The sequence below is a fragment of the Petromyzon marinus genome, chromosome 24 (genome assembly GCF_048934315.1).
Source record: "Petromyzon marinus isolate PM22_M1 ecotype Great Lakes invasive population chromosome 24, UKy_Petmar_22M1.pri1.0, whole genome shotgun sequence".
Classification (NCBI taxonomy): Eukaryota; Metazoa; Chordata; class Hyperoartia; order Petromyzontiformes; family Petromyzontidae; genus Petromyzon; species Petromyzon marinus.
Genome location: NC_133690.1, coordinates 1,445,687 through 1,469,964, shown reverse-complemented (window position 1 = coordinate 1,469,964; position 24,278 = coordinate 1,445,687). Strand labels below are relative to the sequence as shown.

Sequence of the window (24,278 nt, the reverse complement as noted above, 5' to 3'; positions counted from 1 at the left end):
CTAATAGATCCTCACTAACAGAATTTGCCCCAACAGTCTGTTAAAGCTATAGGGAGATTTTTTGTCTCTGTATGAAAGTAGCATGACACCCAACCACATGGGATCAGTTCCTAGCCAGGGCGACGAGTGGAAATTGGTATTAGAACCTGGCCTGACGCTCAGTCTACAGAAAACTGAGTGTGCTGTGATCAGCACCGGGCTCGTATCACTTGAGCCTCACGATCTCACACCGCAGGGACCAAACGCCACATGCATCTGTTACTGCTGCCGAGACACAGCACCTACACGGGCGTGTGGCAATCCTCACTCCCATGCCTGCACACCTACTGATCCCACGCCAAGCATCGGTTAGTAATTTACACAATAATAAAACTCAATTAATAAAAAAACACACCGGGCCGTTTTTAAATGGTGAATTGAGTGACACCGTGGGCCAGATGAAAGGAGCTGCTGGGCCGCGTTTGGCTCGTGGGCCATGGTTGGCAGGGCTCTGCTTTAGACGGTCCGAGGGCATGTTCTCCAATCCACAAATTGCCATAGCCACTGCCCTGTTCACCGACTCCATCATAAATACATTACTGTGACGTTGAAGCTCCTGCAATCCCTGGGGCATAGCTGGTCATTGACCCATTCCAATATCCTATGGCCAGACGTTTGTGTTACTGTATCTGAAACTTTCTCAAGAACAAGAAATGCAAGAACATAAAATAACTTGCATAACAGGAATTGTTTATAATGATAGCATGTATAAATATGATTACAATATATTGAACTTCCTATGCAAGACACATAACACATTAATAAAAATGGGATTTCAACCTACTGTATGGCAGGCGTGGCCAACCTGTAACAGACCAAGAGCCAAAAGGACCCATGAGTTCTTCAAAGAGCCAAGTGTATATATACGTGTGTATATATTTTGACAGTTTTTGGCACAGCACGGGGGACATTCATTATTCCTTGCTACTGTGATAGTGCAGCCGTATGTGGTGGATTAAAGAGCCGCACGCGGCTCGAGAGATGCCAGTTGGCCACTGCTAATATATGGGAAGAGAGTCATATCGTGGCTCACAGACTGGCTCAAGGATTGCTGCATTGGCGGATATAGGTGGCTGAAGCATGCGCTAATGTTCATCCCATCGCAGGTCACTCTGTCTGCAGCGTGCTCTGCCAGGGCTACACACTATGCGGTGGAAGGGTCCATGGTGGCACCGCCCTAATGCTGAATCGGCTGGATGAAATGGACACACGGATCCCATCACTAATTGGGCAAATTCCATGCAGTCAGAAGTTTCCGCTGCATGAGCTTCTTTTCCACAGTGCAGTAAAACCCAAGCCACACAGCGGCGCTTGCGGCCCGAGCTACCGCAAGTGATTGTGTCCTCTGTGTGCATTCTCTTACACAGTTTGTGCATTGGAGAGGATATGGAAAAGAATTAGTTTCATAATAAAATAACAAAATCGCTGTATGTCGCCACAGGCTGCCTATAGCACAATTGCACATTTTTTGTGGTTTTCAGCATAGAGCAAAAATGCTGCAGCCTTAAACAAACTCAGGAAAACTATCGTGAACAGGGTTTCTCGCTAGTGGGAGAATCTTCCCAAGGAGTCCTGCAGAGCTGTCCTTGTTTTTACCCAAGCTCAAGTGTAGTATCTAACTGTGATTGCAATCAGCACCAAACCACAACAGTAGACCTCCGATCCCGTTTAACAAGAGTTGGGTCATGCTTTCACATCGCACTAACCTCGATGGCAACAATCATTCAAGTGAAATTTTAATAAAAAATTTGATTTCAACTCGAAACGCGCCACACAGTGTCCACTTGTTCTCGAAGAGACAGAGGGGATGACTCAGAGGGCACGAAGAGGAAAGCAGCAGCCACGTGGTGAGCCAACGTGTGCCGGAGCCCTGCGTCCCTCTACATGAGATGGTTGTTATCGGCAAATTAGTGAGCGCTTCCACGTGGGAGGAAATGAGAGCACCTGGAGAAAATCCACGCGTTCGAGGGGGCAACACTCGATCCCATACAGACGGAACCGCATTCTCCTGGCGAGCCATGGTATCGCTCCTGCTCACGCCCACGGGAAGGGAGTTTCACAACGCTTGTGCAATCCAACCCTCACTTGCACAGCGCTGAATTACAGACGTGCATAGCCACCACTGCCTCAGTCATCACTATAACTCTATTACTTTTGTAGTGCCCATAACTTGTTTATTAACTTCTTGTTTGCTACCATAAACACAAACGATGACGTCATACATCTATGGGAGGTGTGCGCACACAGCACAGGAGCATTGTACCATGGGAGCTTTCCGGTTATATAATTAATTCACTGCAGAAAAACAGGACCAGCTGTGCATCCTTCCTCCCGGTTAGAACTCTAACTCCCCTTCCACTGCTGTAAGCCAGAGGCGTGCAGAACCACATTGTACAATGGGCCATCCCCAAGTGCTGCCCTCACGTCTTAATCGCACCAAACTACATCCTCAGGGTGACTTGTAACGTATCCCCAAATCAATCACAGATATAGCAACAAAACAACACGTTTATGTATGTTGAACTTCTTTCACATCGTACGTAGCCAACCGCGCTACTCCGAGGTGCATCTATGACTCCAGCAGACCCTTAAGAATGCGATTTTTACGTTTTGGACAACGTGTCGTCCTGAACTGGTCCTCCTGATGGTCATCTGGCCAAAGTGGCTTGATCTTCTGTTCCCCTGAGCAACACTAAAAACCGTGATATAATTTAATTAACCAAGCACATTCGATGCATCAACAGGAGATACCAGAGGACACTCGAACGTCGCTGCACAAATATCTCAGGAAATGTTAGTCTGGCTTTGCAGCCTTCTGCAGTCATCTCAGTGCCCAGCCATGGATAGTCTCATGCACGTCAGGGTGAGACTGTCGTTCCTGAATTATTCTATACTCTGATTTCCAAGTCACCAGATGGCTGACATACATGGTTGCTACCACGCCAAGCCAAAGACAGACGTGAAATAAATCATAAATAATCTAAGTGAGGGAATACAATAATGTATAAGTTATAAATTCTGCCTATTGAAAAACACGCACCCGTCGATTGCAGAAACACATTGAAACACGTAACTTTTCGTGACCCGGATGAGTTACTGAGAGAGGCTCGTCTGCCGTGCTGCCAGGGTGGCTGCAAGTTCTTCAAACGATGAATAATCTCCTGTTTCCTGGGCCCGTGCCCAGTGAAACGCTGCACAGCCCCTCCACGTCACACACACACCGCCACCTCCTCCTCACGCACATTCCGACCTCAGCTCCACAGGGGACACATTCACCGCCCCTTGCAGAGCGGTGAACAGCGAGCCAAAGCTAACTTTACAAATGACAAGTGTGAAATGGAAAGGAAACGGTAAATCATTCAATTAGCGGCGAATGTATGCACAGGCTGTGGCGCGCATGCGTCTCACTCGTGGCTTTCATACTCAAGGCTACACAGAAGCTCTTTTGCAGGCTCCTCGTCAACGGCAGCAGATTCGCATCCACGACAATTCCACTATTTTAAAAAATGCTCACTGAGTGAGTCCAGTCAGGCAACTGTGAAACACACAGGCTGCGTACTTGTGACATGCAACCAAAGCAAAGACACAACATACAAAAAAATTCCATCCGTTTTTTTTTTCGCAATAATACATAACCAAAAAAGCATTCAACAATTATGTGGATGTTGAACGTCTTTTGCACTCTATGTAGCCAACAGTGCCAATCGGAGGTGCGATTAGAAACCTGGTTAAGTACATTTGCTCCACAGCTCAAATAACAAATGTTGGCGGCGCGGCTCCGAAGCTGTGCTGCCAATAGAGATTTGTGTTGCGGTTCCACGACCGTGCAAGGGCAGGCCAGAGCCACAGCCTGGGCCCATGCTGCGGTAGCCGCCGCCGCCAAGCAGCTCCGTGACCACCGGCACCTCCAGCCCCATTGTTTCCGGCGCCCTCCCCTTCTCCATTAATTCATAATGATTTTACGACTGATAAACTTGTTTTTGCCATCGTATATGTCGTAGATAAACTTGTTAATGTCAGGGGTGTCACGGTGGCGAGATGTTAACTACCTCGCCTAGTGTACAAGAGGGCATGTGTTTAATCCCGACCTTGACGCCAGAATATTTTGAGTTGGCATGTTCTCTCTCCATGGATTTTTCTCCGGGTCCTCCAGTTTTTCCCGACATTTACAAACATGTGTTTAGAGTATTTGGCTGCTATAAATGTCCACGAGACAAGTCACTTCATTGAGCTACTATTTGTGGCCAGATCGCTTCTGAAAAAGAACTACATTGCTCAATGGGCCTTACCTGGTAAAATAAAAATGGTTTAAGTTTATGTACCTACTCCTATTCCCTTCATCACTCGCAATAAAACATTTCACGTTGTATTTCAAAACAACAGAGCAAATATGAAACAAATGTACCCAACAACCAAGGCCCAGCCAACAACTGATTAGGAAGGTCAGAGGTGAGAGGTGATGTCACTGCCTTGACTTCATTGCAGGTCACTTGAATGTGCAGGCTCAGAGGCTCAGAGGTGGTGTAATTTCCCCACACACCGTTAAAACAAACTCGGGACCGAGTTATGAGAAGAGTCGTGGTTGAGACAGATGGTGTACTATGGTCGTGTAGTTGTTGGGACTTTTAGGCAGCAGAGCAGTGAGCAGCAGTGAGGCACAGCATTGGTCACAGACACTTCTCATGTCTTGTTTCGGAATTAAATCACCTGTGTAAGATGTCGTATTGCTTACTTGTAACATACAGGGGAAAACTGCTTTAAATATTAATTTTAAATTAAATCTTGACTTAAAGCTTTCGTGACTACAGGAATTCATGCTGTTTGGGTCTTTCAGTAAAATCACGTATATAGAAGAATAAAAAAATCACGACGTTTCGATCGCAACACAAGAAATCGTCCTCAGGTGAAAAAATATAGCAAGAGAGCTGCTGAAGCAGGGTGTTACATAGGCCTGAGATGGGTGCAGCCCAAGGGTAAGTGGGCGGGGTTAGAGAAGGAAGATCAAGGGCACCCCAAAGCTGTTGGACTGCCCATTGTATTGTGAGAGATTAGCATGTCAATGTAGCTACCGCCACATCGAGGAATGCAACTCAGAGAGTCGGAAATAACTGATAACATTGGCAGGTAGGATGGAAACATCACAGCCAGTTATGACTTAAAATGGTTAATAACGTCCTTCCAATGATTGCTCAGTTTGTACCCATTCTCGGTTGAAATTGTGTCTGTGTTGAAATATCTGGATGGCTTCATGAACGAATCTTTGTCGATAGCCAGTGGGTTTGCAGAGTACCTTCGTCTTGAAGAAATCAATTTCGTGTGTGCCCACAGCGTTAAAACAATGATCAGCCATGGCCGAGGTATTGGACCTACCGTGTTTCAGATCTGCCTTATGTTCACGAACACCGTCCGAGACATGTTGCTTAGTTTCCCCAATGTAACTGCTGCCGCAGACACAGCTTAGTTTGTAGACGCCGGGATATTGCATGTCAGGAATCTACTCCTTCACAGATGGGATCAGATCACAAATTTTATGTACTGCGCTAAATCGGACCTGGATCTTGTGTTTGCTCATGATTTTGGAAATCTTTTTTGGTGATCCCTGCAATGTATGGCAAGGTGATGGTTTTGATTGGGTCCTCAGATGGTTCTCTCCCAACGGTTGGGGTGATAGCTTTACGGATTGTGTAGTCCGAATATCCATTCATCTTGAGGGCTTGGTGTACGTGCTCCAGTTCACTGGCTAGGTGGTAATGGTCGGAAATGCAACGAGCCCTATGGTGTAGAGTTTTGATGAGGGAATTCTTCTGGGCTGGGTGGTGTTTGGAGTCAGGTTTTAGATAGGCATTCGTGTGGGTGGCTTTCCTGAAGAGAGTGTCCCAATGAGCCATCTGGTCTCTTTTCTATTAAAACATCCAAGAATGGTAACTTGCCATCCTTTTCCACCTCCATGGTGAATTTGATTGTGGGGTGTATGGAATGATGTGGTTGAAGAATTGGTTCAGAGCTGGCAGGCCATGTGGCCAGATGACAAACGTGTCATCTACGTATCTCTTCCACAAGGAAGGACGTAGGATGGGTGCCTGGATGGCATCTGTCTCAAAATTTTCCATGAAAACATTGGCTATCACTGGAGATAAGGGAGAACCTATTGGGGTACCTTGAACTTGTTTGTAGAATGTACCATTCCAGGTGAAGTAAGTGTTGGTGAGGCAGTGTCTCACCATGACCGGTACATCAGCATTCAGTCCTTGTTGAACCAAATCTTCAACTATTGCAATGGTATCAGGCACAGGAACTTTGGTAAACAAATAAACTACATAGAAGCTGACAAGCAAATCACCTGGAGATAGTGAGATATCTTTAATTAGAGATACCAAGTGAGCTGAATTAAGTACAGCTGAGGTGGTCTTGCCAGTGAGTGGAAGCAAGGTCTCAGACAGAAATCGGGCCAGTTTGTATTTTTTGTTATTTTGCTATCTACGTGACTTTTCCGAAAGACCCAAAGAGTTTAAATTAAATGCCACAGAAAACATGTATTTTAATTGCATTTTATGAACCAAATGGTTAATACACATGTAACGTGCCTGTAATTTCACAAGTGCAAATGCATTATCAGAACGTAACTGGTATTATCAAATGTTGAAAGTGATATCTAACACAGCCAATTTAGTTTAAAATCATGAAACAATAAAAACGATATATTTGAGACTGGGACTGGTGCTGGATCGTCTTAGCCAGCAAGGTCAAAACCTTGTCTGGAACTCAGAGGCCCCATAAGGAGTCGTTTCGTCTGATGTGATGATACACAACCACATATGCAGGCCCAGACCTGAAATGTGAATGGCTTCTGTTCTAATGAACAATAACATTCACTGTCACGCTCACTTGCACACTGAAATATATAGAGACAGAATTCCCCCGTGCTGACATAATGCTGGAAGTCACGGCAAATGTAGCACGTGTTCATAATATTCACTGTGACATGTAGACAGAAATTACAAAGGTCCACCATATAATCTTCATCAGGATGTTAGGGAAAGTGTTGTTAGCGAGCACCTATGAAGGCTGACATGACACATGAGGGGTGGGTGGCCCGCACCATGCCCGGACGTGTTTGTCTCCCCAGTGCTGATGTTTACAAAATCTAAATATTTATACTGAAGGAATCCAATGAGCTATGCATTTATTTTTCACCGCAACAGGTACTCATTTAAGGCTAGGCCTACCTAGGGGAGGGCCAGTACCGGCTCTCTACTATACAGTAAATACACACCCACACACAGTTATTTGTGATTCTTTGCTTCAGAATGATGGACAATGACAAAACATATTTCAAGATTAAAGACATATGGAGAGATGAATTATAGGAATTACACCGGGACAGAAAGAAGATAGCATGGATCGAGAGGATGACCATTGCGAAGATGGAGCTGGACCATGAGGAATGGTGACGATGTGGGGAGGCCTTCATCCAGCAGTGGGTTAATAATGGTTGATGATGATGGTGATCACTATGAGCATCCATTGTTGCTTGGGGTTTCTACATTTAAAGAATGCATCAAAAAACTTGAAAATAAATTGAATTATGGGAACTGTGCACTCAAGAAACAGGGGCCAACACAAGCCAGGGAATTGACTTCCAAGCAGTCGGAGCAACCGGTCGCACCACGTTACTCAACCGTGGAGTTCTGTGCTCCGGTGCAGTCACGCTCACGCCATGACACACGCAAAATACAAACTGAATTTTAATCAAACGTGCCGGATCGTCACAAACACACCAACCACCCAAGGACACATTGTCCACCAGAAATACATTTGCCTCATATTCCATAACACCACTGTGGAAGGATTCAGGGTAACAACACTGTAGGGTAATGCCCTTTGACCTTGGAGAACCGGGCCCCTTCAGACCAAACTCTCTCCAGGTGCTGGCCACCACCGGTGCACTCTAAATCGAGCAAGAGCCAAGCGGGTGACAGAAGCGCAAGATCTGAGCTGAGCGACTACCCCAAAAGTGAACGTGGAGAGAAAGTTCCACTTGAGCATCGTGTACATTTGAGAAACTATTAAAGCCGCCTGACAACACCAGGCCTTGGCTGTGGTTTTTGAGCAGCAAAGCCGTGGGTGAATTAATTCCGCGAAGTCTCTGACTCTTGGCCTTAGTCCCCCACTTCTACCGAGTTGAGTGGCATTTTGCTTTCGCTGAACAACCTGTTCAGTTTGGTGCTTCATAATATCGGATTGGTATTGCATCTGCGCGTCATTATCTCTGTAATTGCACAAGTATCTCTGATTGTTTAACACAATTTGACCAATGTATAATCAGACACCACTCACATACAGTATTATACATTAATTATTTACAGCGTGAGATGTTTGTTTTTGCACACTGTATATTAACGTTAGTAAATTAATGTAAAGTAGCACCTAGGTATTTTTAAGTCTGTAATTGTATTTTCATAATGTTATTGTACCCATCTGTATATGTCAATGAATTGTAAGAGTATGTGGTATAAGTACAAACACTAAGATATTATACATTAATTATTTACAGCGTGAGATGTTTGTTTTTGCACACTGTATATTAACGTTAGTAAATTAATGTAAAGTAGCACCTAGGTATTTTTAAGTCTGTAATTGTATTTTCATAATGTTATTGTACCCATCTGTATATGTCAATGAATTGTAAGAGTATGTGGTATAGGTACAAACACTAAGATATTATACATTAATTATTTACAGCGTGAGATGTTTGTTTTTGCACACTGTATATTAACGTTAGTAAATTAATGTAAAGTAGCACCTAGGTATTTTTAAGTCTGTAATTGTATTTTCATAATGTTATTGTACCCATCTGTATATGTCAATGAATTGTAAGAGTATGTGGTATAAGTACAAACACTAAGATTTTCACACTTGCTTTGCTTGGTATCCTGCAGGCCTAGTGGCGTTATTGTCCTGCGGTATCCAGTTTCCTTTACAAAGAGATGCAATGTGTCCATCAACCCATCCATGGTATAAATATTAATATCAATAATAAAGCATAATTAATACCCCAGCCTGAGGCAGCAATGCCATGACCTATGACCTCTCTGCTGCTGCCACTTTCAGGGCCCCATGGCTCAGCTATGGTCTCCTTGCCTACAACTCGTGGGTGTCCATGACAGTCCGGAGCTGAGCGTGGCTCACCGATGAACCCATTTGAGAGTGAAATGCATACATGCCACCGATGCCGGCCGCTTTCCATTACGTCTTTCTTGAAGCCCCATGAGCCGAAGGATTAAGGCGCGTGTTTCGGTGTAAATCCCACAAGTGAACTGGCTTTGTGCGGCATCGAAGCACTATTAACACTCCAGTATTCCCTTAATGAAATATGAGCAAACCATGTATGTAGGAAATGTCCTGGAGAACACTTTTAAATGAACACCTTATGTAGCAGAATTGAGATATAGGAGTAAATATATTTAATATCAAGAATTATACATGCACAGTACAAGTAAAAAAAGCATGCCCTCATAGCCACCAGGAATAAATCAAACTATGCAATCGCAGGTGCATTTGCTAAACATCACCGACAAACACGGAGACCACCAACGCCGCAGGAAGTAAATGTGAAGACGTATACACAAGTGGAAACTCGCGTAGGGTTACCTTCCCAATTACAGTACCACGATATACCATTTCCACACAGACGTCACCCTGCCTCCACTCTGAATTGCACCATGACATTATGACATTTACCACTATTAATAGGCCAAAAACACACGCGACATTATTTACAGCAGGGCACGATAAATACAGCACTGCCTCATTATTATGACATGCAACAGCACCACCTCTGGTTATAATTAACTTTCACAAGTACACACGCGACAAGTGACGCTCCATATGTTGGGGTTGGATCGTAATGACTCCACGAGGCGTGCCACCGTAATTGCACAGCACGGTCGGCTGACATGTCTCCCTCTCCCTGCTTCCCTCCCCTCGACAATCCCCTTCACTGCCCTCCTCCCCAAGGCAGCAGACACTTGCGGGATTACACGGGGAGAGGGAGAGGAGGCAACATCTGTTCCCTGCAGTGGCATAAGCGGTGGCACACACGGTGAGATGTGCGGGTGGCACACAGTGACACACTGGCAGCACACACTGGTGTCAAGACAAAGATCCCCCATATAGCCTTAACAGACTGTTGGGGTCAAGTGCTGTTCGCGAGCACCTTTGAAGGCCTTCATGGCACACGAGGGGGTGGGTCGCCAGCACCACGGCCTTTGTCTCCCTAGCGGCGATGTTTACACACCGCACCAGGTACTCATTTGAGGCCAAGTCGACCTAGGGGAGGCCCAGGACTGGTTCAGATAATTGTCATTGGTGTTGGCTGAGAATCGAACTCGGGTCGCCAGGTTCATTGCGCAGTGCGCTAGCCGCTACAATACCGCTCCCCATACACTGGTGGGAACACGGATGGCACGCACGGGTGACACACGAGCTGCCTCGAGGCTCTCTTATCCCTTCTCTCTATGCAGGCCGTGCTTTCTCCAGCAGGGAGACACGGATTCAGTATTATTGTTCCATTGGTTTGCCCAGAAAAGTCTCTCTGAGTCTCAAGACTCTTTTTCAGGAGGGTCGATATTAATGCGTGTGCAATCCCAGATTGAGTGATTTGTATATAGGTTTTTAGCATTTGGATGTTTGGCCAGTACCAATTAAATTACATTGTGTATGGTTTTTTTTTATTATGAAAGGAAACGAGAAACCCAGAGAAAACCCAGGCTGAACATGGGAAGTACATACAAACTCCACACAGAAAGGCACCGGAGTCTGGAATCGAGCCGAGGGATTTATTGCTCGAAGGTGCAAGAATTACCCACTGTGCTGCCACCCTGCCTCTCAGTCGTAACTCGGCACTGGCTACAGAGATGAGGAGCGACGTCTGCCCCATTGTCTACGGTGACACACACACAAGCGCTACACTACAACACGGGATTACTGTAACAACCGAATATATTTGCAAATATTGTCAAAAGCAATAGTCACACATTTGCCACATCATTCATGTCAAATGAAAATAATGAACGCCAAGCTCCAATAAGCAACGGGGCGGTGCTCATCTCCGGTTTACAGCCCTGGGCCAGTGGTTGAAATTCCACATTCCCATGGATGGGGGCGAGTATTTTCAAAGGAAGACTCTCGTTGTATGTGTGTATGATGAACTTCTTTACCACCGTACATAGCTAACTGTGCTAATCGTTGACTTCCCCACAAAGTGGTACTCATTTTAATCAGACAATGAGGGATGATGGACTAAGTCACTTCCCCGACCAGGAGCTGAACTTGCAGCCTTCCAATTGCAAGCAGCTCGCTCTGCCGCTGAGCCACCAGGCCGGACACACCTGGCAAATACAGACGAACAAATAGCTCTCCCGAGCCGTGTATGTGCATTGCATCTAAATGAAGAGCACACACCTGGGTGGGCAGAACACACCTGGGTAGGCAGAACACACCTACAACACTTTTAATACACCACAACAACAAGAGGTATGGTTTGTGTACAGTATCATCAATTACACAGGTTTTAGCCAAGTGAGATTTGGTCCTTATGAAAGCAAACTTGATTGAACTACTACGCTCGTGTAGCTGTACGGATTAAGTAATTATTCTATTACAATATTTAGTTACATGCGCTTTTGTCAAAGTTGGGAAATGGATCATGACATGAGCTGACTGTGTTGACGTCACAGAGTCTTCAACGTGCAGGTGATGACGTGCATCACGTTTAAGAAATTCCAAAACGCTTAAATTGCTGCAATACAAACGGGCTCAGCGGTGAGTGCATCGGATCCAGAAGATCCACGCATCCTCTTGGCTGTTCAGCTGCCCAACGTCCAACCAAAGGGGCATGAATTAAACCGACCACAGGATAGGCAAATAAAACTGCAGCAATATTATCAAATAAACCTACAAAAGTGATCCAACACTAACGCTTTTAATCAGGTGTTTGCTGGTGCAAATTATATGCAAGCTAAGATGTAAGGCACCTGAGCATAGGAACACGTTTGGGAGTGAAGGAAAGTGTTGGGTGCATGAGTGCTTCACAGGGGAAAATGTCCGGCACGTACAAAATATTTTCTACGAAGTTACAATTCTCGAGTCATGATTTTTTTTCAGTGAAAGGAATACATTTGAAGCTGGCAGAAGGCATCGTAAAATGTTGTGACCACCCAAAACCAAAGCCCTGAGCCAGCAAGGCCGAGATCCTGTAATTGACTTGACATTCAGCTTCATGAGACCAGCTTCTAAAGTGGAGAGAGTTCATAGTTGACTTAAAACTTTCGGGACTGCAGGAATTCATATTCTTTGGTTCTTTCAGTGAAGTCACATAGATAGAAAAATAAGAATAAAAAATAGTGAATAAAAATAAACTAAAAATATTTTTTTAAACACCACTAATGTAGACTGTAGCCTGGATCTTAATCGGAGTATACTGGCAATGTATAATGTTGACTGTAGCTTAGTTCTTTCGGTAAAGTAACGTAGAAGGGAAACAATAAAATAACAAAAATATAAAACAATAAAATTATCACGACGTTTCGACTGCAACACATGCAATCATCATCAGGTGTGAAAACCACAGCAAGAAACGTGATAATTTTATTGTTTTATATGTTTATTATTTTATTGTTTCCCTTCTACGTGACTTTCCTCAAAGAACCAAGAATATGAATCCCTGCAGTCACGAAAGCTTTAAATAAAAATGTAGCCTAGTTATTAAGTTTGGTGAGTGTACTGGCAGTCTATAAAGTATACTTATTATTGTTTTCTTTCAGTAATATCAATTAAATAAAAAATAAAACTACGACGTTTCGATCGCAACACAAGCGGTCGTCATCGGGAGAAGAGGGGTTAGCCTCTAAAGGCAAACTGTTTATAAAGGTTTAGAGATGGGCGTAGCCAGTGTTTCAGCAGCATGGGCGGGGCAGCTAATGTTAATGTAGGAGAAAGACAAGCAACTACACCAATCAAAGGGCCATCAGGAAATCATTGCACCTCGCTCCACACACCCACACTGGTGACGGTGGAGGTTGACAAGAAAACACAAATCAAGTCATGATCCAAAGTGGTTGATGACTTATTTCCAATGATTGCTGAGTTTATAACCATCCTCTTGGTTGAAATTGTGTCTGTGTCTGTATATATGGATGGCTTCATGAACAAATCGTTGTTGATGGCCAGTAGGCTTACAAAGTACCATCGTCTTAGAGAAATCAATTTCGTGTGAGCCAGCCGCATTAAAATAATTATCAGCCACGGCAGAAGTATTGGTCCTACCGTGTTTCAGATCTGCCTTATGTTCACAAACATGGTCCGAGACATGTCGTTTAGTTTCCCCAATGTAACTGCTGCCGCAGATACGGCTTATTTTGTAGACGCCGGGATATTGCATGTCAGGAATCTTGTCCTTCATAGATGGGATCGGATCACGAATTTTATGTACGGTGTTAAATCGGACCTGAATCTTCTGTTTGTTCATGATTTTGGAAATAACCATTGCTAGTCTACATTATTAACTACCAGTAAACTCACCAAACTTAATAACCAGGCTACAGTCAACATTATAGACTGCCAGTACACTCACTCTGATTAAGAACCAGGCTACAGTCTACATTAATGGTGTTTTTTTTATTATTTTAATTTTTATTATTTGTATTCACTTTCTTTTTATTAGTATTATTTTTTTTTCTATCTATGTGACTTTACAGAAAGAACCAAAGAATATGAATTCCTGCAGTCACGAAAGTTAAGTCAAAATTTTACCGCCTCTACGGGGAGGGTTTCTACACAACCATAAGATATTTTAACAAACTCCGAGACAAGAAAGCTCATCTGATCGAGTCACTCAAATTTCTGAAGAGATGCCGCGACTCTAAGGAAATACCGATCTCATTTACACTGACTTCTGCTGCCATCACATCTTCCAATAGCAAACTAATTTTGTTCACGGCTAGTTTTGCCCCGATCTCAGAGAGAATTAGACTGCTCTGTACTGAACTAGATCATGTAGACAAGAAACTCTTGAAATCACACTTAACATTGACAGAAAAAATGTCTACATCTAACATGACTGCTTCATCAGCCGCTACAATGTCAGCTAAATGTAAAGATAACAAGATTTCCAAGTTCAACCTCCTTTCCAAGAAGAAACCAGATCCACACATTAAAAAGTTAGACATTGACAAGGTTGTTATTAATCTGAGTAATAGCCCGATTTCCGATGGTCTAAAATCGGTTTTGGCTAAAGGGTTGAACTTCGCAGTCACCCCCAAACACATACCAGTGGATGACATTATTGTCCAAGTCGATGTAGCTCTTAAGGGTTTGGGACACATCGCTGCAGACGTGACAAGATCTCAAATCGTTGCAACCCTCAAAAGCGTTAAGATACCAGTCAGCAACATCAGTAAGGATGAGCGTTTTGAGTTATCTCAATTGAAAAAGAGGGATGATATCGTCATCCTCTTAGCCGACAAGGGCAATGCCATGGTCATCATGGACAAAACCACGTACAATAAAAAAAATTATAATGTAGACTAGCAATGGTTATTTCCAAAATCATGAACAAACACAAGATTCAGGTCCGATTTAACACCGTACATAAAATTCGTGATCTGATCCCATCTATGAAGGACAAGATTCCTCACATGCAATATCCCGGCGTCAACAAAATAAGCTGTATCTGCGGCAGCAGTTACATTGGGGAAACTAAACGACATGTCTCGGACCATGTTTGTGAACATAAGGCAGATCTGAAACACGGTAGGACCAATACTTCTGCCGTGGCTGATAAGTATTTTAATGCAGCTGGCTCACACGAAATTGATTTCTCTAAGACGATGGTACTTTGTAAGCCTACTGGCCATCAACAACGATTTGTTCATGAAGCCATCCATATATACAGACACAGACACAATTTCAACCAAGAGGATGGTTATAAACTCAGCAATCATTGGAAATAAATTTCGATTTAAAGCTTTCGTGACTGCAATGATTCATCTTCTTTGGTTCTTTCGGTAAAGTCACGTAGAATGAGAATAAAATAATAAATTGATAAAATAAAATAACACAATAATATTCTCACGACGTTTTGGCCACAACACAAGCGGCCTTCATCAGGTGAAGGGAGCGAGACTGTCTGGTAGGACAGTGCTGGAGTGAGAGAGCCACGTTCAGATTACGGCTTTTAAGCTGTGTGAGAGGAACAAAGAGCCTTGACGAAGGAATTAGCATAAAATTTAGCATTGAAAAGGCTGAATGATTAGCTTGTGACTGGTCACAGAAATAGCTATGTTAAAAGTTAAAGCATACGCATCCGCAGAGGCACCCATTGTTAAAAGGAATTAGCATAGAATTTAGCATTGAAATAGCTAAATTAAGGCATTCGCTTGTAACTGCTACAGAAATAGTTACGTTGAAGTCAGAGCATACACATTCACCGAGGCACTTAGTACAAATCAAAACAGGAGAATTTAGCATTGAAATAACTAGGCGAATTTAGCATTGAAATAACTGGGTGATTTGCTGGTGACTGGTCACAGAAATGACTACACATCTGAGCTATTCACAGTACTATATAGTGAACCAATAAAAACTAAAATATAAATTACCTTCATGTTATCAATAAACTCTATATTCTCCAATCAGCTAAGCTACCAACCATAAGTCGTTATATATCACAATGCTATATGGCGAAAAAATGGGTGGATTCTTACCCTCAAATTTCCGTACCACGGATAGCTACGAGCCCCGTTCAGACGGACGAGTTCGTCCATGGTCGGAACAGAGGAGGGGGAGAGAGACAGCTGCGAAGCCCTAGTATACTCCATGTTGTAAACCATACCATTAACCGTGGTGTGAGAGGTATTAAGAGGCAATGCTGGCGAAAGAGCTGCGGTCTGAAGGTCATCGTAAAATTACAATAAGTCATCAACCACTTTGGATCATGACTTGATTTGTGTTTTCTTGTCAACCTCCACCGTCAGCAGTGTGGGTGTGTAGAGCGAGGTGCAATGATTTCCTGATGGCCCTTTGATTGGTGTAGTTGCTTGTCTTTCTCCTACATTAACATTAGCTGCCCCGCCCATGCTGCTGAAACACTTGGGCTACGCCCATCTCTAAACCTTTATAAACAGTTTGCCTTTAGAGGCTAACCCCTCTTCTCCTGATGACGACCGCTTGTGTTGCGATCGAAACGTCGTGGTTTTTTGTTTTTATTTTTATTACTGAGAGAACCAATAATAAGTCTACATTATAGACTAGCAGTACACTCACCAAACTTAATAACCAGGCGACAGTCAACATTATAGATTGGCAGTATACTCACTTCGATTAAGAACCAAGCTACAGTCTACATTAGTGTTTTTTGTTTTTATTCACATAATTTTTTTATTATAATTTTTCTATCTAATAATAAGAGTTCATAGTCTCAGCCTGGTTGCTGATAGGGCTGCACAATAACATCCCTGTTGTATACAGCTGTTCTATATCCCAACTACATCCCAGTCGAGCTCTGATTCTCATGATGAGTAAAATTCATCGATATAACGGTGGTTAGCAATGACGCCCTCTATTGGTATTTGTCTGTTAGCCTGGAATTGTCCCTATGGGCAACATGCCAACCATTAGGAGAGGTCACTTCCATGAGCCCTTCACTTACACTGCCTCCTGTGGTAGACATTCCATATTCCACACAGCCTCCGCAGGGCAAGAAGGAGAAATTCACTCCTCTAATAATATCCTCCAGCAGAGCCAGCGAATGCAATCTCACAGCACATAACACAGCATTTTAATCCTCTAGCCAAATTACTTGCGATTTTTGTTTTAATAATTTGTTTTGAAATGTTCCATTGAAGCAGGTAAAAGCTCACTGCAGGTGTATTCTCTCATTAGCAAAGGTCAAGTTAAGACATCGTGATTCATGTCACTGATATCGCCATTACGTCCTCACTGCTAGGTACCGCAACACCTGACCCCCAAGGTCTCTCATTGGAGTATCTTGCAAGGAAGACATGCGATTGTGTGGCTCATGGCACAGTTCAATATTTGTCCAATATTTGGGTAAAGTACCAAACTTGTTATTTGAGCTTTTACTGTACAAAATAATGGTGCAGCCCTGTATTTGCTCGCTCATATTGCTGCTAGCAGAATGACCTCCATTAGCAGAATGACCTCCACTAGAGGGAGCTCTAGAGAGCCTTTCTAGAGCCTTTCTATAGCGCCTCTCTCGATCGCCTCTCTAGAGAGCCCCTGTAGAGTCACTGTAGAGCCCCTGTAGAAAGCCTCTCTAAAGAGCCCCTGTAGAGAGCTTTCTTGAGCAGGGGGACCTTGCGGGAGCTGCAGAATTTCTGTCCTTCACGGCGTAGTGTGTTACCAATTTATTTATTGGTGACTATGGTCCCAGCTGCCTTGAGATCATTGACAATTCCTCCCGTGTAGTTCTGGGCTGATTCCTCACCGTTCTCATGATCATTGCAACTCCACGAGGTGAGATCTTGCATGGAGCCCCAGGCCGAGGGAGATTGACAGTTCTTTTGTGTTTCTTCCATTTGCGAATAACCGCACCAACTATTGTCACCTTAAATTTCGATTTAAAGCTTTCGTGACTGCAATGATTCATCTTCTTTGGTTCTTTCGGTAAAGTCACGTAGAATGAGAATAAAATAATAAATTTATTTTATCAATTTGAGAATAAAATAATAAATTTATTTTATCAATTTATTATTTTATTCTCATTCTACGTGACTTTACCGAAAGAACCAAAGAAGATGTTGTCACCTTCTCACCAAGCTGCTTGGTAATGGTCTTGTAGCCCATTCCAGCCTTGTGGTCTACAATCTTGTCCCTGACATCCTTGGAGAGCTCTTTGGTCTTGGCCATGGTGGAGAGTTTGGAATCTGATTGAATGATTGCTTCTGTGGACAGGTGTCTTTTATACAGGTAACAAGCTGATATTAGGAGCACTCCCTTTAAGAGTGTGCTCCTAATCTCAGCTCGTTACCTGTATAAAAGACACCTGGGAGCCAGAAATCTTTCTGATTGAGAGGGGGTCAAATACTTATTTCCCTCATTAAAATGCAAATCAATTTATTTACATTTTTGACAGGCGTTTTATGGATTTTTTTGTTGTTATTCTGTCTCTCACTGTTAAAATAAACCTACCATTAAAATTATAGACTGATCATTTCTTTGTCAGTGGGCAAACGTACAAAATCAGCAGGGAATCAAATACTTTTTCCCTCACTGTAGGTTCACAGAAAACAACCAAAAATAACAAAAAACTACGACGTTTAGATCGCTACACAAGCATTCTTTATTTTCTTTGAACCTAACTAGGTGACTTCACCGAAAGACCCAAGAATAGAGTTAAACATGTGTTTATTTATATCACGTTTAAGACTATGTTCCATTGAAGCTCGTTTTGGGTAATTAAAAGTTAAGGTGTTTTGGGGCATTTTTGTAAAATTTTACCAATGAGACAGCTCTATTGCACCTGGTCAGGTGGTGCTTCAGAGCCACCCTAGGGAGTGGAGTGGCGCTGCAGTGATTAGCCCACCGTGATATGAGCTCGGATACATGAGTTTGATTCATTGCCATGGCTTACATCAGTGGAACGCGATATCTAAACCGGACCTGCTCACCAGCTCACACTGACCATTGCAGTGAATTATGGATCATCACAATTCATGACCGAAACGGCATGGGGAGGCCTTCATCCAGCAGTGGATTGACAATGGTCCATACATAGTTGTTCCTTTTATTAGGAAAGCTACTCTTCTTGTTTAACGAATCACATTGTACAACTGGTTACATGCGGCTGTGTGGTGTACGGCTAGTTCGAGACTCGCTGTTACACGGTCATACGTCCACCTCCCGATCAGGGGTCGACTCAGCTTATCACCACATCTGGGGATCATCAAATCAGCACTGCGTCATGACAAGTCAGCACTGCTCACACTATGGCGAGACCAATATATTAAAATCTTATATGAGACTTCTAACCGCCCAATGCTCATTTCAGCAAGGAGACACTTTCACATTGTTTCTAATTAAAAAGCTAAACCGCAGGGATATTTTATTTTATATTCCCTATGTGGTTATTGGTGACCAGACTGAAATCATAAAGTCTCTACACTTGCGAGGAGGCTGCGTTAATCGAGGGGTGGCTTTCCAGATTCAATCCACAGACGTGGGTGCTGCTGGCTCAGAATCCAATACATTTTGTATGAGATGCCCCTCCTCCCATCCACCGAGGCACCCTGCTCCCCCACTATTAGGAAATTAATCACACGGGAAGACGTGAAGCTGTCACGGTATGTCTCAATTCCATAAGTTGGTACGAAAAGTACACCGATGTACAAAGACAAGCATAGGACAACCAGTGCCCATGCTCCGTAACATAACACTCATTCATTCACCTCTGACGAGGAGTTGAACTCACAAGCTTGTGACTGTGAAATAATGCTTTGCTAAAACACCGCCCGGCTTTATACATGTATACACAATGCAGTCGTGTGTACACATATATACATATAGTACATGAGGGAGTTGTTTGGTAGGAATACCCATGAAGTGTGGTGATTTCAAAGTCAAAGCCTTTCCCCGCTCAAACGAGTTTATCATCGCCATCTGTGGCCTTGAGCCAGTTGAAATTCCACATTACCTATCGCGAGGGTCAGCCAATCCATATGATGACCTCCCACCCAAGTATTGCTCAGGTTATCAGCCCCAAGAGGATGAAAATTTGAGTCAACAAGCGAGAGGAGTTTGAACTCGCATCCTCCACCCCCCCCACCCCCCCCCGGCTGGTTATTGTAAACGTGCCATGTGTTAACCACGATGGTCAACGCTCTCGGACGCCGCAACACGGCACTGGCCAGCAAACAATGCTGGAATTAAACGACACGGATTCCCGATCCATCGCTGTTTTAAGCGCAGCCTCTTTCTGAACACCGAACTTTAAGAACCCACTGCTTTTCAGCACAAAGGTCTTCAGCATGCCACCTTGAAATTCACTTGATGAACAAACCGCCACCGAAATATAATCGGCCACTTTACATTGTTACAGAAATATGTACGATTTAAATTGATTACATGAGCCTGCCTAGGTCACCCTAAGATATAGCGACATCAAGAAATAATCAGATGTGCATTTTTCCTCACAATAGGCCACAACATTTGGAATAATGCACAAGGATGTGAATATGTATGCGTCGATGTGTCAATGGTTATGAGGTCACTGCTCTTATGTCCAGAGAAGAGAGGTTTTGAGGGGCCATCAGTCGGAGCACGTCAACAATCCGTTGTTTTTATTTTTTATATTTGAAACAACGATAAATAGTATATATGTTTCTCTTTCACTTAACATAGTTGTCTATATTTATGTTTATGGGTATCAATGTAATGATGGCCCTTTGGGTGGCAGATTCGTGCCAGAAAGTAGCTGATGTTGAAGCAGAAATAACATTGACTTACGCAGAGGATTTCCCATGCAACCCCATGCATACTCAGGGCTTCGCCAGGCATTCTGATTCATCCCCACGTGCAAACATAGCCTCCAAAATGCCCGTGTGTATAATACAGGACTCTGGTGAAAAAGAGCATTGAGACTCGGTCAAATTTTCCTTGGAAAAAAAAAGATAATTCCGTCAATGCTTTTCCTGTCAGCGTCTTCATAACTGCCCAGAGGTGTTTTTTTTTCTTACAGAAGGCTTTTCTGCCAGTTTTAAAATCTGCTATCGAGAATGTTGTAAATATAACTGTGAATCGGGAATTTTTTTTTTAACCCTCATAAATCATTGATAGTGTGTGCAACTACATGAGTGGCACTGTGCCAATTGCTGCTAGATCTGAAGGCCCCCGAGTGTAGATATCACTCCTGTGACCTCCAGCAGTCAAGGTCAACAAGGTCACGTGCTCGGGGAGGAACCCTCCTGGCGAGATGGTGTGGGTATGGAAGTGCAGACCTCCAACCAGATCAATGGAAACACCGCACGCGCATGCTCGCATGTCATGTTCCGTGTGTAGCATTTCAACGCGCTGCTCCGTACATTTATGTCAAAGCCTCTGCAGTGTTATTTTGACGACTCACTGAATGAATTGAAGCTGCAGAAGATAATATTGGCAAGACAATCGCGGCATTTTGCAACAAAATGAATAAAAACGCTCATTTAAAAATTCAATGTTAGATGGGGGTTTTTTTATCCAACATGGTCAAATGTGTTCATCTTAAGAGACCCTTTCCAAAGCAATATGCGCGCCGATCAAAGATGCGAATGATTTGCATGCAATAAATACATCCTTGTGATGTGATCGAAGAGCCAGCATGGCACACTCACGTGATAAGGACGTCGCAGATGGCAGCGGTGCAGAATAGGTGGGTGTGCCGAGAACAATTCCAGCAGGTAGAGGCTAAAGCCGATGGTTTTTGAATAAAACCCTAGTGCTGCTGATGCTGTTGCTGCTGCACTGTAATTCACATGCAAAGCACAAATCTCTCTCTACTATTCCTCACACATCCACCCGTGCACCTCGCTAGCTGTTGCGCACTCACTCTCTCGCGCTCCCTCCTCTCTCCTTTTTTCCCCCTCTCAGCGGCAGAGATCATGCCATGAGTGGGTGGGCTAGCGAGGCACGGAGGGGGGCGGGGAGGGAACGCATTATGCAATCGCGGGCCAGCGAATCAGTACAGAGGGGGCAGCGCGCGTTGCTCGGGTCGAGCAACGCGCATGGCTCGCGGAGCCGGATCACAGCGCCACGCCATTCAGGCACCACCGCCGACCCGCCCGCCCGGCCGCCCGCCCGCCAACCCACCAGATCGGCCAGATTTCCACCCACTCATTGTCACGCGATGCCTCTTTATTAAGTGAGCTGAACCCAGAGATTGAGCAACAAATTACGGTGGATTTAGCAAATGAACAGCAGGCCATAAAATAAGTAAATAAATGTAAATGGAAACGGCATGCTGCCCAAGCAGTCTCTGACATAATTACATTACAATGCACGAGATGTAACACGAAAGGCAATGCATATCAAACAGCCAAGGCACAGTCCACAAGTGATTTCGTGCTTCCAGAGCCAATAACGCATAATATCAGCAAGTGGCCTAGTGGGGGAAATAATGTGCCCTTTTACAGCAGAAAACGGTGCACTCTGCTGTGGTGACGATTCACAAGAACGGTGAAATCTCCACAGTACACAGCTGCACAACAAATGGTGAGGGTCCGGGCTCTTAATAATTTGACAGTACAGTACGCAAACCTGACTCTAAAATCCCACAATCCACTGCTTCCTTTACGTAAGGTGTTTTTGGTTGTATTTTGCGTTCACAGCCTAATTTCTGACGCAGTTATCATTTAGCGATTATTGCGTGTGGCTGCCCTTTTTACGCGACAGCCTCTCCCGCGGGCTCTGCGTTTTGTGGCTCACGAAGGTGGCGGAGGCCAAAGCGGCAACGAAATGTCACGGCCACGAGTTGTTTTTCTTGGCAAGAACAAATCCAACAGTGGGCCGCCTGTTACGGGCCGTGCGTCCACCCCAGTGCCTCTGCTGGATCGGACTGTGAAACCAAACCAGGACCCCCCGCGACCAACGTGCCAAGTGTGTCAGCACAGAAGAGCCCGGGCTACTGGCACACACACACAGATCAGATGGCTCGTGAACAATGCGCTGGATATAAACGCTTGGGCAAGTGGTGTTGTTTATTTAGCAGGAAAGTATTTTTCATAGAGAGAGAGAATATAACTCAATGTAAGTGTATTATCTTGTTTTCCAGTGTTGTTTCCACAGATATCAGTGGCATCTGATGGCTCAGAGTGCTGAGCTGGCACCAGTGAAGTCCTTGGTTTGAATGTGACAGCTGCCCATGATTAAAGAGGTTCTCAAGTGCAGTGAGTTGATGGTCTCATTCTGGTCACCAATGACCGCATTCTGGTCACCAATGACCGCACAAGAAAAAAATTGGTTTTGCACTTCATACATTCCAACTCTAAAAATCACAAATATAACTTTGTCACACTGCGGATAAGAGGTCGGTAAAGGGATCTGACAATCAGTTCTATGCTATCTCTATTGTCTAACATTGGGTGTTGCACTACTCTACTGCAGCGCTCTGCAGTTCCAATCTGAACTTCATCCCACGACAAGACAACATAGTTGGAATAAAAGTCGCAAGACAAATAAAAATATATATTTCGATTTAAAGCTTTTGTGACTGCAGGGATTCATCTTCTTGGTTCTTTCGGTAAAGTCACGTAGAATGGAAATAAAATAATAAAAATAAAACATAATAAAATAAATTCTCACGACGTTTCGGCCACAACACAAGTAGCCTTCTTCAGGTGAAGAAACAGGTCCGTCCAGAAGACAGCGCTTGAGTGAACGCTGCCAAGCAAGGACCGTGTCTTTTAAAGGTGTGTGGGCGGAGTTAACATATGAATTAGCATGTTACCCAGCCCCACCTCTGTAGCGGAGGAGGGTGGCGGCTGGGCACAAGGAAATACCAAAGCAGAGCAACTAAGGTGCGCTGCTCTGTCCTGTGTTGCATTATAACCGTGTTATAAACTGGACTACTATACAATACAGTAGTATACCTTCCAATCTAAACTACATGGTATAATAGCATATTCATAGACAAATTCCACCTTTGAATTATACAATGCGTTATTTTACACTACCCTATACTTTAGACTATAAAATATTAGACTTGTAACATTACATTATGTCTTATCCTATGAACCCAACTATATACTACACTGCTGTATATTCACTATGCAATTACGATACTATATATTGCCTTATGAATTATGTTATACTATAAACCATATCATTAACCGTGGTGTGAGAGGTATTAAGAGGAAGTGCCAGCGAATGGACTGCGGTCTGAAGGTCACCGTAAAATACAATCAATTAAGAACCGAAATGGTTTATAACATCTTTCCAATGGTTACTAAGCCAGAATCCATCTTCTCGGTTGAAATTGTCTCTGTGTTTGTATATGTGGATGGCCTCATGAACGAATCTCTCATGGTAGCCGGATGGCTTGCAGAAAACCTCCGTCTTGGAGAAGTCAATGTCATGTGAGCCCACTGAATTATAACAGTGATCTGCCACGGCTGAGGAGTTAGTCCTACCGTGTTTCAAGTCTGCTTTATGTTCACAGATGCGGTCCGAGATATGTCGTTTGGTTTCTC

The 24,278-nt window shown here is 43.8% G+C and overlaps 1 protein-coding gene across 2 annotated transcripts in view; it reads right to left on the bottom strand.

Moving 5' to 3' along the window:
- The window catches only part of LOC116945470 (mitochondrial glutamate carrier 1-like), a 103,780-nt gene that overhangs the window by 52,712 nt on the left and 26,790 nt on the right, over positions 1–24,278 (bottom strand). Inside the window, exon 1 of one of the 2 annotated variants that reach the window (XM_032959791.2) lies at positions 21,426–21,862. The exons of the other annotated variant lie outside the window; for it this stretch is intronic. The gene's annotated coding sequence lies outside the window, so the exon portion shown is untranslated. Of the gene's footprint in view, positions 1–21,425; positions 21,863–24,278 lie in introns of those variants that run through there. 2 annotated transcript variants of the gene reach the window in all.